At 39.5% G+C, this 18944-nt stretch overlaps 1 long non-coding RNA gene across 2 annotated transcripts in view; it reads right to left on the minus strand.

Moving 5' to 3' along the window:
- LOC143693981 (uncharacterized) overlaps window positions 1-13412 on the minus strand; it is a 219823-nt gene extending 206411 nt beyond the window's left edge. The window contains exons 1-4 of one of the 2 annotated variants that reach the window (XR_013182143.1): window positions 13197-13412; window positions 11446-11481; window positions 5718-5873; window positions 5109-5286 (exon numbers count right to left, since the gene is read on the minus strand). This is a non-coding gene — a long non-coding RNA (uncharacterized LOC143693981). The remainder of the gene's footprint in view (window positions 1-5108; window positions 5287-5717; window positions 5874-11445; window positions 11482-13196) is intronic. The other variant, XR_013182144.1, reaches the window with a different exon arrangement.
- Between the last annotated feature and the right edge of the window lie 5532 nt (window positions 13413-18944).

Here is an 18944-nt window from a genome sequence, read left to right on the forward strand (position 1 = left end):
ACATACACAGCATAAAAGAGGGTATTTAACCATCAAAAGGATGCTTTTCCCCCTGAACTGGAGAACAAGAGCAATCATTTCAGCTAGAGTTTCTCTATGGCAGTTGGAGAGAAGTGATGGCTTCCCCATGGATTAACATTTCCTGACTTTGCTCTTCACACAAAGGTTACAACTACTTATGTTATATGCAAGTTATGCATAATAATTAGAAACAGGGCACACTGTCTAAATCATCATACTTGTTAGCATTTCAGTGCAGACATCATTTTAATCCTTGCATTTCTAATGTCAACAGTAGCCGCTTAGAGTTGTCATTGAAATCTTTAATTTCTCTCCTCTTCCTATTGCATCTATGTACACACATTGTTCATTGATTATGGTTTGGCATTTCTTCTAGGTTTTTATAACCTTGCAGTAGATTTATGCACACAAGAACTTAAACTGGCAACCTAGTACATGTTATACAAGAGAGGTTATATTTGAATGAAAAGTATTGAAGTTCCTATCCTATTCAGCAGGATTATATAGATAATAAAGGTCAGCTGTGATACATACTATTATGTTAACATGCAAAAAAAATGTGTAGTAGTAGTAGTAGTATATGATGGGAAGGGTTTATTTATAATAAAAGCAAGTCATGCTTAAGGAATAAATTTAGGATAGCAGTAGACAGTGATAATGGATTATTGTAGGTTTATAGGAAAACCATTTTCATGACAGATAAAACAATCAATTTAAACTGGAGTCAGATTCTCAAATCCTAACAAAGCAAAGAAAAATACCTGAGGGTGTTTAGAAAGAAGCTTTCATAAGAGCTTTGAGCTGGTGTGGCTGTTCCCATCAGCAGGTTTCTTGGCAATGGACCTATCCACTCATATTAAACTCATACTGAAAGTCTTGACAGTAACAATGACTTTGGCACATCAAAAATAGAAGTATTTTCTGTGATGTCCCATAGTCAGTAACAACTAACTAAATCAGGACATTCTCTGATAATTAAAAATAAACATTTTTAGTTTTCATGACCAATAGTTGCCTCTCTCACAATTCTTCCAGATTTTCTGTAGTTTGGAAAAGGGGAAAGAATTTCTCTTCTCTGTAGTTTCCCTATGAAAGGTGCTGAGTGTTACAAGGTACTTAAGGCCCTGTACAAGTCAGTTCTGAAACACAGTTCATGCATTACTTATGAGTTTTCACTGAAATGTAAATCTGAGCGATTTTCATTTGTTCCCTTGGTCTTAAATGAAACATTTACTGAGTCCAAGGAATCATTCTCAGAGCTCAAATTCTAGAGAGAAGTGTGTGGTACGGTAAAAATTATTAATAAAAAATACATACATGTCCAGACAAATAAAGCTTCTACACTAAAAAACTTCACATTTGTCTGTATTAATGTTTAATGCATTTGTAAAAAGCAGTCCTGCTTTGCAGGAAATAGCCACAAAAGTGTCCTGCAATCTACTAGCACTTATGATCACAGCATGGGTCCAAAGAGGATTGTCAGAAATGCATGATCCATGTTTGATAGATCAGAGGAACCATACAGAGTATATTAAAGCCATATTATAGCTGCTGAAAGGAATGCAAAAATATTTCTGGATTAGCTCTAAAATTAGAGGTTAACATCATTTGATTGGCTTAAGCACACAGCATATTAGCAGTAGGTATTGCTAAGAAAACTCAGTTATGACCTACAGAAACAAATTACACAAGAAGGAACTAAAAGAAAATTTAAATTATGCAATCATAATGTTTAATAAGTGACATGTCTTTCTAATATAATAAAATAAATATATTGAAATACTATAGTGTGTTCTACCACAACCAGTTTACATCCATGGTATTGAGAACAAAGCATAGTCTTAGTTTCTTAGGCAGGTTTAAAAAATGCCTAGTAATTTATTGGGACAGTTTGCTTGCATCTTTAAGTTAATATGATATGTAGCATTTTAAAAACAATATAAACTTAGCATCCAGGCAAAATATACTTGCTCTAGCATTTTCTCAGATGATTGTACAAAGGGTTATTTCAGTGATATTGCTGTTGTTCCTACATTTGTGTCCAAGTAGGAGCATCAAGATCTGCAAGTGCAATGGAAAATATTTCCATTTATCTTCATAAGATATTTCAATTTCAACTGAAAAAGACATTTTAAATGGGGGTTTGTATCTAAAGACTATAGATATCAGTAAAAGTTAAAGCACTGAATTGAGTAATTGCACAGAATTTTAAAGAAGGGCTAATATTTGAAGTAAATGTGACCCCCAAATAAACATATTAGATGCAGACACCTTGTGAAAATGCAAGCTCAAGCTATCCTCCCTTGAAAGATAAAAAAGGGCAGGGGATCTCAGCATAGTCCCAAGCTTGTTATATATATACACACATGACTAGTTATAATCTGAACTTAAGACTTGAATTCTTTCTTATTGAACAAAAGCTTAATCCTTCTAACTCCTTGGGGAAACAGCCTTAAACAGGTGAAAATAAAATACAATTAACAAAGAAGTGAAAGGAGATGAGGAGCCCTTTGAGACTGTAATGAAAACAAAAAAGGCAAAACAAATTAAATTTTCCAACCTGAATAAATCTTAGTGGGAAACATTAAAACAAAAAAAGGATAAGAGGAAGAAATTAAGTAGATCCAAAATTATGATTGTGGTAGAAAACACAGCACAATAAACTTGAAATCAGCCTCTCGGGAAAAGATTAAAAATAAGAATTGTAAACTATACGAGAAGTATTTTGTAGAAACTGCATCTTGTTCAAAAATAAAGCAATCTAACCTATCTTTCCCAATGCAATTTTCTACAGTTTAATTTGGTAGGCTAAGTATTGGTTTTGAACTTTTAGCTAATTTCTGTCTAACTAGCTTTAATTGTTATGTTTACTTCTAATTGACATTCAGCAATTCCATGAGTTATTCACTATGTAAAGAGGCTCAAAAATATCTTGAAGACAGAACAACCAACTCGAATTCTCTTCAAAATTTCTCAAAATGTTAAGAAGAAGTTCCATAATGGCTGCAAACTTTTACTATCAAAGGAGGCATCCAGAATTACTTACAATCCACTCTTGTAGTTAATGGTTCCCAAACAAGAGAAGCAAAGCATACCACCATGTCTCCAAAATTGTTTATGATTGAACTGTAGTTTTTAAGATAAGAGTATTTCCAAATATATGTCGTGATTCGGAACGTGCTTTTGTGCATTGTGCAAAATTCACTTCTTGTGTGTGTGCAGCAATTGGTTTTAAAGAGCCAAGGGACAAAGAAGATAATGAGCATTTCCAAAAAAAAAAAAATTTGGTGAAGACTGTCAGACCAAGATTCTTTCCTATCTTATTCCCTAAGATTACAGTCTCCATAAGGGCAAATTCCTGTTTATAGGACAGAATTGGCAGAGTGTTGAAGCACTGGAATATCAAATCCTTTATCATTAATGTGGCAGCTAGAAATTAAGCCAAGGTCTCCAGTTTATACTTGAAATCAGAGAAAGAAATGTCCATGGGTGTCTTTGTTCTAACTTCAGTGTGCACAGTAATGCAGCAATGGAGAGGCAGTCACAGATTGGCAGCCGTGTACTTCAACCCCCACTTTGAATTTTAGTTATTAGTGCCTGTGTTGTTGTATATGTAGATACAGAGATACAAGTATATTCATTTTATTCTTAGTGTGCTGCAATCACACCTACATTTTACTTTGTAGTTATACCTTCAGGGAATAGCTTTCAGGAATATTATGCTGGGAAACTTCCCAGGAAAATGTCATTAAATGTCTGCATCTTCTCTCCTATCCCTCTCTTCCTCCTGAAATTTTCTCCTTCACATCAAAAGTTTACTGTTACTTTGAAGTAATAGGAATCAAAGAAAAGGGAGAAAGCTGGCTCCATCAGAGCCAGTGTTGAAAAGTTCCTGAGGATGTGGGAGAGATGAAAGAAACTGGAATTGTTTCAATCAAAGATAAGAAGTTGGAGGTGGGAATGCAAGGATTTTTGGACAAGCCTGTGGAAAGATGGGGGGAGGCATACATATATTTACACAAATACTTGAGGGGTGAAAGGAAGTAAGATAGCACAAAGTTTCTGAAATCTACTTCAATATGTTATTCATTAAATCCTTGTTTTGCTTCCTTTCAGTCAACTTCTTGGTACTATTTCAAAAATGAATCCAAGCTTAAATAAAAGAGTCATAGAGAATCTCTGCAAAGCCCTTCAGAGTGAGTACAATAAATGACAACTTTTTGGAGTGGCAGAAAGACGATGTTGATATGTTTAAGCATCTCATCCATTTCAAACCTTTCTTCAAAAATATTTCAATCTTTATCAGTTCCTACAGCTTAAAAGAATGGAAAAATAAATATAACTCTTTAGATTGCAACACTTTTAAGTATAAATGTAATTAAAAATATTCTTTTATTGCATATCAGATTTTAGTTAGTGGAAGTCAAAGTCAGCAAACTCTGAAAGAAGATAACCAGTTTGGCTCTGAGAAGTTCAGGGCAACTGAGAGGCTCCTCTCAAAGACACAACATACAGATGTCCTAGAACTCACCTGAAAGAAATACTGTCCAATCTGATATGGATTTCTGCAGGTATAAATCCAATTTCTCTGCTTGCCGTTTGCAAAACCCACACATTAAAATTCTAAAAATATTCTTTTAAATCATAAGGAGGTGTCATTGCTACTATCCAAGATGTCCCATTTTTGAAGAATCTCAGAAGAGAGACTTTATTCCTTTTCTTCACTACAGGAAAAATTAACAAAGATGAGAAAGGACAGCAATAATAATAAAGCCTAGGTTGCATCTCCAAACATATGCAGATGACTCCACACTCCAAATTCACTACCCCAGGCTTCATCCAGATATTAAAGCACCAAGATAGAAATTACATTTCACTGATAGGAACAGACAGAACTACAGATCTGCCATTCATCTCACCATCTGGGCTTGTACGAAGCAGGGAAATACAGTCTGGAGTACAAAGTATTTTCCCTAGCCACAAAAGCAATCTCTTCTCTTGGACCCCACACACTGATAAATACTAGGTACCTCTTAAACAAAACAAATGTATGCATCATAGCAAAGGAGAGGAAGTGGAACTTGCACCTTTATGCTAATCCTTCTCCTCCAAAAAACAGCAGCTCTGGTTTCTCTGAATCGCTTAGTCCAGAAATGGATTGAAAATTAAGACTGCAAGCTGAAGATCAGCTGCTGAATTACATCAATTGAAAGTGATTCCACCAGCTTCTCAATTCAAAGCATTCAATGTATTGAATGTGCATATCTGTAAGGCAATATCAGCAACAACAGCATGAAACTTCAGTGTTTTGTCGAGGTATGACAGGAGGAATAGCTGTTGAGCAGCTATGTTGAGCAGGGTAAGGAAAGCAGAGAGAGAGTTCGATCCATCCGTATCATGCATGGATCCTACACATCTTTGCACCCTTCTTCTGATTCTATGGAATTTCATCTTTAGGGGGGTTGAGAAGGGGAAGGCAAAAAAAGCACAGGACTACCCATCACAGTCACAAAGAAATCCTATGAGTCTGAATTATGTTCAAAATCATAGATGCAGGAACATCAGAAATATAAAGCTATGCTACTAATTACTGCTTCCATGAGCAACACCAACCTGAAAATGAGAGTTGCACTCTCTTTCCCTCATCACAGCCTGACACAGAATATCCAGTTAGAAATGAAACTGAGAAACCATACCATCAAAAGATGAGATGTCTATTCTGGTTGGGGCCAAAAGGGGTAACAATCACTGATTCCCTTGAATTCTTCAATTCCAAACTTTCCTTCCATTGGATTCTCTTCACAAACTTCTGCTGACATCACTGCATAGATTGTAGAGTCTCCTCTCATAACCTGGAAGGGAAGAAACATCATGCCCAATGATTCAAGCCTAATCAAACTCATTCATATTACTGCCATTTGATATTTCATAAGAGGAATTATAATCATCTGAACAAATATAGAGGCTATTATATGAGGATTGCAGGGTAATTCAGCTTGGAAGGGATCTCAGGATATTTCTAGTCCAACCTCCTGCTCAAAGCAGAGCCAACTCTGAGCACTGATTCCTGGAACCTGTCTCCATCTCTTTCATGACCTCTCTGGCACTGGAAGCTGATATTAATTGTCTCCATAGCTGCTGTGCCATCTCTTCTCCAAGCTGAACAAGCCCAGTTCCCTCAACCACTCCTCACAGCACAAGTGCTACAGCCCACCCCCCATCTTCAAGGTAATTGAATATTAAGAATAATATTCTAGATGGAAATAGGACACATCAAAAAAGCCTTCATTCATCCAGTAACAACTTATGGAAGAGATACTATAGAAAGGTTAGAAATTAGGCAAGATGTGGCACTATGATCTATACTGGTGTAGTTAAATCCCAACCTGCTATATTGAAAATATTGCTATAGAATCTCTTATAATTCATAAAATGATAGGAAAAGTCAGGTTGGAAGATGATCTAGCCAACTTCTGCCCAAAAACAAGGTCAAATGTGAAGTCAAGGTTCTAATTCTTCAGTCATCTATTATCATGGGCAGCAGATGAAGAATTCAACCTTATTTTCAAAAATTCCATTTCTTGCTAAATCACATTTCATTATAGGATTCTAAAGAACGAAAATATTTCATTATGAGCATGGAAATTGCAAGGCAAGAGGGAGGGGAAGCCATCTGTAGCAGAATACACTGCTCCTGTTTACATTCTCCCATCAGTTTGTTTACAGTGAACCCTCCTGAACCTCTCCTTGTTAGATAGGATGCCTTCCCTTTGTGTTAAGCAGGCTTATGCTTAAAGTCAGAATGAGCAGATGGAAAGAAAACTTTTAACAACAAGAGTGCTCCTCCATTGTACTTATGATAACAAAACAGTACAAAGTGTCAGCAGCAGGCAGAGTCTCCTGCCATCTACAATATTAGGTATATTTCTGGTTTTCTCCAATCCAGAGTAGGCTGTTTCTGAGCAAATTGAAACATGCAGAAAATGATTTTAAAAAAGCCTAGTCAACTGAGGACAAAATTCAAAGGAAGTCTTTCGTTCCATGTTCTATCCTTTTGTGTATAATAAACACAAAAGAAGCAGTCAACCTACAGCCTTGGATGAGAGGTAGTGCACAAGTACAATTCATTTATGTCCCCACTTGCTGTTTTGCAGTCAGGGTGCCTTAGGCACAGGCAGGAAAAGAAACAAATGCCTCAAACAAGCAATTAGAACCTGCTTCTAGCCAATCCCTTCGGTGTTGAATTCAGACACAGCAGCTTGCGCAGCAGTTTCTGGACCCTGCTTCTAGATCTTCCTGAAACCCTGGGATTGCTGGGGGACTGCTGTGTACTTTGAGGGGCACCAAGGTTGCTGCCACTGCCAGGTAAGGATAGCTACAGGAGACTGAAGTCTCTAGCAAGCTCTAGCAGCTTCTAACAAGATCCCACAGCTGCTCTTGGTCAAAGGTTGTTCTAGTTCTAATCAGGATATTAGGACAGGTCGAGAACCCTTTCAGTGGGAGCTACAGAGAGGCATGGAGTACATTCACTTGTGAAAAAGGGGTTAAAAATTTTTTATATGTGCCTAGCCAGCATTAATGACATGGCATAGGGCACAGTGACCAAAGCAACTAGTCCTGCTATCCTCTGGTTACTGAGAACTGCTTGGAAGAAGCAGGATCCACTCAATAAGTGGAACAAAAGGAAAGGAAAGGAAAATCAAACCAGGAACAAGGGGGCCAGGAAGATGGCAACAGCCAATGCAGAAAGCAAATGATGGGTGGGTTTGGCAAGTATGCAATGTGATGTGGACAGGAAACACCTCAATCTGACCTGAAGAGGATGCCTCAAATCTATGCAAACAAATGAAGCGCCAACAGGACAGTAGATTGCAGATTTTTTCTCTGAAATCAGTAAAATGGTGCTTCTCTGAAGTGCCTGTACAGCAGTTTGCAGCATGGGGAACAGGCAGGAGTAATTAGATGTCTGTTACAGGGCTACAACCTCCTTTGGTTAGAGATGTGGGGTAGCTCACTCAAGTGCTGCAATGAGTGAACACACACTTATTAGGAAACTTTATTAGGAATGGTGGATCCAGATGCATCCACCATTTGGATGGGCAGGATTGTGATGAGGGAGAATTGCCCTTGATGTGAAAACAGCAGATGGGTGATGAGCCAGCTGACAGCTTGTAAGTCAGAACCATTGGGCAAAACAAAATCAGTAATACGAGGAAATACTGGATTTTGTGGCCTTCTTTAGACAGCTGTAATAAGCCTCACCTACACAGGCTCTCGTGCTCATGCAGACTTCAACCATTTTTCAAGGATCATTTCCCTCCAAACTCAAGAGTGGTCCACCCCAAAGTGCAGAAAGTCAAATAAAGGTAGCAGATAGCTCCTCAAAATCTCAACTATAAAAAATTAATAAGAGGTGGCAGAAGGGACATTTGACCTAGGAGGAATACAGAGATACAGTCCAGGTGTGGAATGATGGTGTTAGATACAACAAAACCCATCTGGAGCTGAATGTGACTGGGAATCGACAAGGTAAAAGGCCTCACTTCAAACTCTGAGAAAGTAATGAAGAAAAAATTGGAAGTACTTTCCAAAAATACAAAAGAAAAGGAGAATAGTCAGTATGCATTTATGATGACACTTTTATATTGACTTTAGCAAGGATTTTGACACTTTATCCCATTACATTTGTCATAGACATATTGATGAAATATGAGGTAGATTAGTGGATAGTAAGCAAGGTGAATTGAAAACTGGTTGAACTGGCAGGATCAAAGGGCTGTGATCTATCCAGGGTGATCACCCTGGTCCAGGTGACACCAACCCCTAACAATGTGCCCCTGAGTTTGATACTGGAGCCAGTGTTGGTTAACGTGTTCATTAATTACCTGTAACACGGGCCTGAGTGCACATGAACAGGAGGAGTGGCTGGTACACCAGATGTTGCCATTTCAGAGCCACCACAACAGTCTGGACAAATGAGCCAACAGAAAGGTCATGAAGAGGGAAGAGCAGAAGCCCTGTATCTAGGAAGGAATAATCCCATCCATCAGCACAACATGGGGTCTAGCTAGCTTGGAAGAAGCTCTGCAGAGACTCTGCAAAGGAGGGAATGAACAACTTGATAATTAACCAGCAATGTGTCCTTGTGGCAAAGGCAGTCAGCAGTTGCTGGTTTGTGTTAGGGAGAGTATTGCAGAAGGCTGAGACAGCTGATCCTTCTTCACTCAGCACTGGTGAAACCACTGAGTGCTGGGTGCAGTCCTGGAATCCCCAGTGCAGGAGAGACATGGACACAGGTGGAGCAAGTCTGTTTACAGGCTGTGAGGATGATTAAGGGTCACATGAGGAAAGGCTAGGACTCTTCAACATGAAGAAAAGAAGGCTCACATCTGATCCTGTTAGTAAAGAAGATGGAAACAGACTCTCCTCAGTGGTACCAGCCATAAGTTAAAATATATTAAGTCTGGTTTAACCATTAAAAAAATGAAGAAGCAGAAAGAAACCCCATATTTTCAGTGTGAGGGAGATTAAGAAGGTTTCCCAGAGGGCTTGTGGAGTCTTGGCCTTTGGAGATGTTCAAGATCAGATTTAATACAGCTGTGAGCAATCTGCTCTAGCTGACCCCTTTTTGGAAATAGGGGGCTGGACAATCTCCAGATACTCCTTTCTGCCTCAGACTCTTTTACCAGAGTCTGTGATTCTGGGATCAGTTTGGTCACCTTCCCAAACACACAACCAAAGTGCAGGGACCTTTCATTGTGTTACACGTAGACTTGTGTTCACTTGATGGGAACCCTCATCTGTTTTAGCTACATTACAAGAATGCATTCATATCCATACCAGAGAAGGATCATGACCTACAAGCCCTGGAGTGCTGTAGGAACACGTGTATGCCGCACTGCGCCGGAATCACTGGGAACTGCTGATGGAGGAGATTCTTCTAGTTAAAAAGCCTAAGCAGAGACATTTTAATTAGCTATGGACTCAAAGCTATACTTGCTGGCAGTAGAACTCCCAGGAAGAATTACTCTGATTTACAGTAATTTTCCACTGAGGATTTCAAACTTCACCAAAAAAAAAAAAAATTATAAGTCCTTAATATAAGAGCAGAGATGAGAAAACTCCCCAGGAAAGTCTTCTGTGCTGGAATATTTTGGTAATATTTTCATATTTTTGCATCCTTCCTCCACTCTGATTACATACAAGACTGTATTTCCTAGCAAAAGGATTAGGAAAACAGAAAAAATATTGTCATACTCTCTAGAACCAGTGATGAAAAGAAATGGCTGTTCAGTTTGTCAGATATTTCTATTTATCAGATTTTTTTTTTAGTTTACAGTTTTGAATCAGAAGGGGAGGAGGGGGGCAAAAAAATAATAAAAAGAAAAAGAAGATACCACTAGAATCTATCCTGTTGACTTGGGCACCTGCAAAGGAAAGTAGAGCTAGAGGTTCACTCTCCTGCTCTGAACTAAACAAAGAAGGGAGTTGAATTTAAGTCTCCAGTTAATGCCCTATGGGTTAATTTAGTGGACTATTTTGGTTAGGCAACAAAAACCAAAAGTCTATGGGACTAATATGACTTTACTATGCCTTTACAATATCAAGCACTAAAATAAATCAAAAACTGGCACACTTCAGCTTCTTAGCAGAAAATAACAATTACATTTTTTTAACATTTTACAGAAAAGAGAAAAACAAGCAAAAAAGAAGCTGAAACCTGAAAGGAGGTATTTCTAGATGGGAGATTGTTTGCTTCACCATGGAATCTTTTCTATCACCAAGCACATTGTACAGGATGACAACAGAGATAACAGAAGTCCCTTATAGGAGAGAAAACCACTCTGTGGGATCAGCTAGGTTAATTTTAAGAACAAAAGTGAACACGACAAAATAAGTACCAACAACATCAAAAAGGTAGAAAATATAATACCTGTTCATGAATCTTGCACCACATGGTACAGTTATATGATATACATACACACACCTGCACCTATGTACAGCCATGTCCTGCATCACTCCTGTTCACACAGACGCATCAAAACTAGCTTTAAGCTAACTACAGAATTGTTGCTGTCAGCATAACCACAGCATCTCAGTGCAGACTGGAACACCTACTGGGGAAATTTACTCAAGACCCATTGGTAATGTCTGCCAAGACCAACACTTCCAGAGCAATACTAATAACTATATTTGAAATAGAACATTTAGCTTCATCTGTTGGCACAAGACATACCTATTCAATACTACTGGAATTTAACACATAATTCATCATGGACAGACAAAGAAAAGGAGCAGATTATAAAGCTGACAAGGAGGCAGCAACCTTGTGAATTTATACCACTTTTACCATCACCTATGAAACATCTATCTGCATCTTTTTTCAAAGGTTCCCAGAACAATATTTCAGAAGAGCAGTCTCACCTGGCTAGGAAGCAGTCCCAGGAGAGGTCAGGGAGCCTGTAAGAGTGAGACATTAATTTCAGACAACCAGGCATCCTCCAGGATCCCTTCTTACTCAAACTGTGTGATCAGTCTCTGTCTTTCTCCCAAGTCCAAGATACTCAGAGACCCAAATGTTGTGAGGGATCTCATCTCAGGATATAGCAAGAGCCATGAAATTCAAGCTCTTCAACCTAGCTTTCTCTCCAGAAAGGAGAGAGGTAAATGGATTGACATCTAATTGTTCCAAACATTGTGTTGTTTAATCACCAATTAGACCTCATTTCTCATCTGCTAAGTTCAACCTATTGATTTCCAGTCACACATTCTCTTGTTTACTGTAAAGACAGAGGCATATCCCCTGTGTGCTCAGAGGAAGCAGGAGCTGTGGCCCCACGTGTACCCCAGCAGCCCCATCAGCACACATCCCTGCCTGTGCCGTTCCCACATGCCCATGTCAGGAGCAGGGCAGGCATTTTTTGCAGGCATAGCTGCACAATAACAAGTCTGAAAGCTCCAGGCTGGAGCTGGCTCGGAGCAAACATCTGACTAGGCAGATACTACAGTCGAAAGCTGCCCTGGGGTTGTGCCTGCAGAGCTCTCTGTTCGCATTAGTTTTCTGACTTTCTCAGACTTTTCTTGGAATAATTTTACATAACAGATTGGGATGGCACTTGGAGTAGGTGCAGCTACATAACCCTTTATATAGAGGTCGTATAGAGGCCTCTGTACAGTATAAGTACCAAACTAAAAGCAACACTCATCTTCAGTGCCTGGCTGTCAGCTGGTCTTGGATGAACATATTTTTAGCACTTGTCAGTATTCCTGCTGCTTAGGCACCTTCCTCAGAAAGTTTTTTAATCATTGTTTCAACAAAGTGTTTCAGTTTCAACAAAATAGTAATTCCTGACAAAAAAAGAAAAAAAAATTGTGCATTCATTAATGCTGAGCAGTTCTACCAGTTTCTTAAAATAAGCAAAAGTAACAGTATCAGAAGCAATGAACTGCAGTTATATGCATAGTAGAGGCAGAAAAAAGGCAAAAAGTGACAATGCAGCCAACAAATTCTAAAAAAGGTTTGCATTTATTGCCTGGCTATTTTATATGCTGACCGGTATAAACCTACTGTTTTTGCAAGACATTAATTCATTTCAGCTGCATACTGTACATTTTCTTGTTGCTGTGATCTGAGTGGGTCATTCTTATCTACCATTTCACAGTTTATACATCTTATTGATACTACAAAATCAAATTCTTAGCAAAAGGATGGCCTGTCATTTTGTGGAAAGTAATCTATACAAAGCTGTGCTTCCGTTACCTTATCTGTACCCATCAAATTAATCTGATTACCTCTAAGCTTCCCTAAACTATTCTGAAGGAGAAAATTCTGTTAGAATTAGGAGTTATGATTTTTATGTCATTCTAATGTGCTTAACAAGATAAATCATTACAGAATTCAAACACTTTGGCAACACACATCCCTGGCAGGGGAATGGACATTAAAATGGCCGCAAAACCAGTTTCTCATGCTCAGGAGACACCCTAGAGGGCTGTCCTGGAACAGAACTACAGTTCTGCATGGGCTTAAGTCAGATAAAACCAGTTGAAGGAAATAAAATAGAATGTTGGAGAACAGACATTTCAGCAGTTCTTATGAAGAAATTAAAAAATTACAAACCTACCATCACAGATAGCTGTAGAGACACAGGCTGATTAACGAAAAAATATAGTACCTGATCCTGTGTTTGGCTAGATGCTGAAAAGCGAAGTCCATTTATTTAGAAGAACAAGACGACAGAGATACAATCTGTTTAGAACAAGAATGTAATTTTCAGTTGCATGTCCACTTTCAGCAAGTGCAGTTGCTGCGGGAAAAACAGAAATCGAATCACACTTGCTGCTAAATACATATTTAATTGCTTATGTTTTTTTTATATTTTGTTTTGCACCAGACTGTTTACTCTGCTCATGATGATGTGGAATTAGTGTTGCTAAGTTTTCTGCTTCCTTTAACCAGTCCTAAAGTGCCGCCTAGTGCACGTTTAAGGCAACATCCTCGCCTAACACAGCAGTGCCAAGGGCTGAGCATGCAGAATATCCTGGCTGATTTTATTTCATGTAAAAACATTTCATTATCTCTCTCCAGCCAATTTCATCAAATTTTAGGGGCTGAAGTGAATTCTGCATCTCTGGGAATGTGTATTAGTAGCAGTTAATCCAGTAAGACCCTGGATTGATGTAACTAGTGCTTCTAGCCTTCCAATCTGCACAGCTGTGACAGTGGAGGGAGAGCTTGTCAGGGAGGCTGGAGCACTCTGGGACCAGCTCTCAGCACCAGCTCCCACCAGGATGCTTGCAGAAACATCAACCTAACCCAGCAGGCTGGACCCTGCCCGGGGGCCATCAGCCCCACAGAGAACATCCAGGCCCCAGACCTTCTGTCCTTTACTCAGCAAGAAAGGATGAGACCAATGGCTCTGTCTGGACTTAGGAAAACAAACCTTAAGGAGTGGATTGATCTCTTCTGTGGCTTTGGAAGAGAGTGCCAGGGCCTGATACCCTCCCTGGAGTTACAGCTGGCCGCATCAAACTAAGCACTTACAGCAACAGATATGGCTGAAAACTGCAGTTATTTGACCACACACAGATAGAGCATTGTACATCATCCCAACTGCTCGTGTTTTCCTTGGGAGTGAGAAAATCGCCTGTGCTCTGTGGCACAGTGAAGGAAAAGAGGAATTGTTCCTTTTATTTTTAATCACAAAGATAAAGAGCTGGGACTTACTTAGAAACCTGTCAAGAATTACATGAAAAAAACTGAAATTACCTGAGCTTTTAGCTACCTGACACTTGCTTGAACCACAGACTTCTTTCTCCCTTATAAACCATGTACACTCAAAATGAGCTCTGCTTTTCATTCACTAATTAACACTGCAGTGGTATGAAAGAGCTTGTTTCCTAAATGCTTAAATATTACTCTTGATGTATAGGGATCTACCTGTCTTTTGTGATATGTTGTGATAAGCTAATTTCTTCTGCAGAGCTTTCCTGCCAATAAATTGTAGTGCAGGAAATCACAGAATCACAGAATAAGCTGAGTTGGAAGGAACTCACAAGGATCCCTAAATCCAACACCCAACCCTTCACAGCACCATCCCCAAGAGTCACGCCATGTGCCTGAGAGCATCATCCAAACACTTCTTGAATTCTGTCAGGCTTGGTGCTGTGACCACTTCCCTGGGGAGCCTGTTCCAGTGTCCAACCATTCTTTGAGCGAAGAACCTTTTCCTAATATCTGCTCTAAAGCTCCCCTGACACAGCTTCAGGCCACTCCCTTGGGTCCTGTCACTGGGACCACAGAGCAGAGATCAGTGCCTGCCCCTCCTCTTCCCCTCATGAGGAAGTTGTAACTGCACTGAGGTCTCCCCTCAATTTCCTCTTTTCTAGGCTGAGCAAGCTGAGTGACCTCAGCCATTCCTCATAGCACTTCCCCTCAAGGCTCTTCACCATCTTTGTTGCCCTGCTTTGGACACTCTCTAAGAGCTTCCTATCTTTCTTATTTTGCAGTGCCCAAAACTGCACACACAGGACTGGAGGTGAGGCCACCCCAGCTCAGAGCAGAGCAGGACAATCCCCTCCCTTGCCCAGCTGGCCATGCTGTGCCTGATGCCCCCCAGGACAGGGTTGTCCCTCCTGGCTGCCAGGGCACTGCTGGCTCATGTTCAACTTGCCGTGGATCAGGACCCCCAAGTCTCTTTTTGTGGCACTGCTTGCCAGCATCTCATTCCCCAGTCTGAACCTACATCCAGCATTGTCCCAGCCCAGGTAAAGAATCCAGCACTTTTCCTTGTTGATGTTCATATTGTTGGTGATTGCTCAGCTCTCTGATTTGTTGAGGACTCTCTGCAGGCCTCCCTCCATTTGAGGGAGTCAACAGCTCCTCCCACAGCTTTGCATCATCTGCAAACTTGCTCACTCCCATGTCCAAGTCATTTATGAAGATGTTAAAGAGCACAGGGCCAAGGATGGAGCCCTGTGGAACCCCACTAGTGACAGGTCACCAGCCTGATGTCACCCCATTCACTGTAACCCTTTGTGCCTGACCTGTGAGCCAGCTGCTCTCCCGTCACACCATGATGTGTTTATTCACCTGTGTGCGGGAAATTTGTAACTGTTACAACATTTTCAGCTGGATAATTATAAAAAAATATTAAGACAGTCCTTCGGTCATCACTTTCACAAATAAACCCAAAACCAATTGAGGATCAATAAATACATCCAGCTGGCAAATCTCAGTGACAAAATGTCCTTATAATTAGAACAGCAGCATCTGCTTTCCCCATCCTGCCTCACAGAAATCACTTCGATCGTGCCTCTTTAGATATTTAGCATTTAAGCATTTACACTGATGAGATGAATCTAAATTCCCAGGCATGTACATATACATCAAGAATATTTTAACTCTTCTTAGTTTTCTCTTCTCTTCTCTTCTCTTCTCTGATTAAATCAGAGTTCATAGTATGCCTCTGCCTTTTGTGGTTTTATTAATTTGTGCCTAATTACTTATAGAGCTATTTTGGTTTGACATTATTCCTACTTGGGCCCTGTTAAAAGATCTTCAACAGCTGTTCCAGATCAGTGTAAGCATTATTTCACATCCATTTTATCATCAGTATTAATGAAGAGAAAAAAAGCACCTGACTTACTGTGCAGTCCAGGGCAAGCGGTTTTTCTCTCTGCTTAGTTTTTACATCATTACCACCTTCAGAAAGACTTATCAAGAATCACTTTTTTTTCCATTCATACAGTACTAAGCATGCTCAAAAAAAAAAAAAAAACGCCAAGAAAATAACCAGGACTCTTTTGTGTGTCTTTTAATGGTGTATTTAAAATTGGTGTAGAGCAGAATCCAAATATTTTAAAGTGTCATTAGACTACAGATAACAGGACCCAAAAGATCATTAGTCCATCTGGTCAAACCAAGACAATAAGACTTCACACTACAAGATTTGAAAACACCCAATAATGTCACAGCAAGAACTGCTATGCAGTAATGAATTAATTTATTTATACTTGCCACAAGCAGCTTGTTCTCTCATTCTCTTCCCTGTAACCAAATTACATATGCAAAGTAGGATCTGGTAAGATTGCTTTTCCCTGCATAAATATATACATGCTGCTGTGTGCCTATTTTAGAGAAGTCAAGGTCAAAAAAGTATACTTTCCATTTGAAGCAGCAATTCCCACTGTGGCTCCTATAGAAGGTTATTTTAAAATCTTTGCTGAAATAAACTTTAATTGCCTGAAGAGCCAAAGTGACAGTGTCTGAAGGCTTTCTTCTGAAACTTGTGCTTGGTGGAGTGCTGAATGGACCCAGCCTTTAAACACCTTCAACCTTTGAAGTGGCCAAATTTGGTCAAGAAAACTGAGAACAATATCAATGGTTGCTTGCAAGAAACCACTGAAGCTGTCCAGTCCACTCTCACCCTCCAAGCAGGATTATCAGCAGAACTGAGTCAGGTCATCAGTAGAAAACACCCCAAAGATAGTCACCTGGCTGGGTGCCTCACTGCACTCCTGGGAAGATGGGCTGGCTAACTTGACTGTCCCCATGTGGAAATCATGATCATTGCCTCCTGATACATTATCTGCGCCTTCTGAGGAATTTTGGTTCTCTCATTTTCATAACTCCCCATATTGAAGTAGTTATAAATATCTACTAGATCACGCCTTAGTCTCTATGTGACCATGTACATGCCCAGCTCCCTCAAAGAGCACATATCCTGCAGTCCATCTTGGTGGCCCACTGACAGACTATCAATAAATAATTTATGTATTTACTTAATTGAAACATGTCTCTGTTCTGAATAACACTTCCTAAGTCGCTGGGATTTATGTTAAAACCTGCTGTAATGCTGTAGACTCCAAAGCTGCATCATCTGCTGGGCAGGACAGTACAGAGAATGATAGAGGCTCTTTCAGATGCTATTTTATGCAAGAACACACACAGAGAATTCATCCTCCCCCCAGAGAATACTGTACTGCAGCTGAAATGACTTCAACATACACCTCAGGTCTAAACTAAAACTCTTGCATGTATCTTGTTAGCATTCCATATGGCTGTGGTTTGGCCCCCATCCCCAGACCATTTTGATTGGAGTCATATCACCTTACACATCTGAACAATGCACTACACCATGCATTAAATTGCTCATCTCTTAGCTCAGCTCCTTCCAGATATTGACAGGTTGCATAATGTCACAGTCAACTACACCATCCCAATGGATCTTTGTAATGACTCCTGGCAAATTTTCAGTAGGTCTGGAAGAGGATTGACCCTGTTGAGAGGATGCAGCCATATGAAAGGTCAGTTAGCAGAAGCATGCTTCTCTTGATACTATTGTTTGTCTTGCACCAAATATTTAAAATTTCAGGATTTACAACTAAAATCTAAAGTGAACACATCAACGGAATAACCACAGCCACAGTTTCATTAACAAACTGAACAGCTAGAAATTAGAATGTGGAATGTATTTTTAATATACAATCTAGTGTTTAGCTCAGAGCAAGAGCACTAGAGTCTGGCCTGCAAAGTACCCCTTGAATACTGCCTAATGCTTAGGCCAACATAGGATCTACTTTTTACAGCTCTTGTGTCAGTCACTTTCTTTCCAGTCACTGGTCTAAAAATTGCCTTTTTATCCCTGAACATTTTGACTTCAGAAAACCACTTAAGTAGCTTTAGTTCAGGACTGTGTCAGCTCCACTCTAGCCTGAGCTACATCATATTTTCCTCAGTCAGACCTTTTTGATCCAATGCATCCAGTTCACTGGTTGTTTTGACATCTACATTCTGAGAGCCATGCTATTCCAAAATGGCAACAAATAAAACAAACTAAAAAAAAAACAACAACAAAAAACACCCAAAAAAAAAACCCACCCAACAACACACTCTGACAAATTAACATTCTGCTAGAAACAGAGAGAATCTGCAACAAGATTTATGATAGATGCCACATCTCAAAATTTCATGTTAAGCATTGAAAAATGGAATTCTATTCATAGGTTGTATGGTCCAATTTCTAGTTGCTGTTCTGTAATTTTGCACATGCATGTAAACAAGTGAGAAAACAATATTTTACTTTTCTCTTCCAAAAGAAAAGTATTTTAATCCTGGATCTAAAAGCACCAGTGTACAAAGGCTGCTTAAAGGCAGTGATAAAAACCTAACACCTACCCTACCTGCCAATATCTGTGTGCAGATAACTCAGCTAGAATCACCAAGGGTTTGGCTTAGTTTTAATCTAGCAACTGTTTCAGAGGATTTCCATTACTTTTACACAACTGCAAATGTTTTCCATGCATCATTGCATACCAGCAACATTTTCCAATGTCTTTCTTCAATAAATTTTACAGAAGACCACAGCAGGAAATTCTGCATGCCCCATTGGGCTAGCAATCATTAAATATACAACATCCTA

This window comes from Agelaius phoeniceus, chromosome 4 (assembly GCF_051311805.1).
Source record: "Agelaius phoeniceus isolate bAgePho1 chromosome 4, bAgePho1.hap1, whole genome shotgun sequence".
Taxonomy (NCBI): Eukaryota; Metazoa; Chordata; class Aves; order Passeriformes; family Icteridae; genus Agelaius; species Agelaius phoeniceus.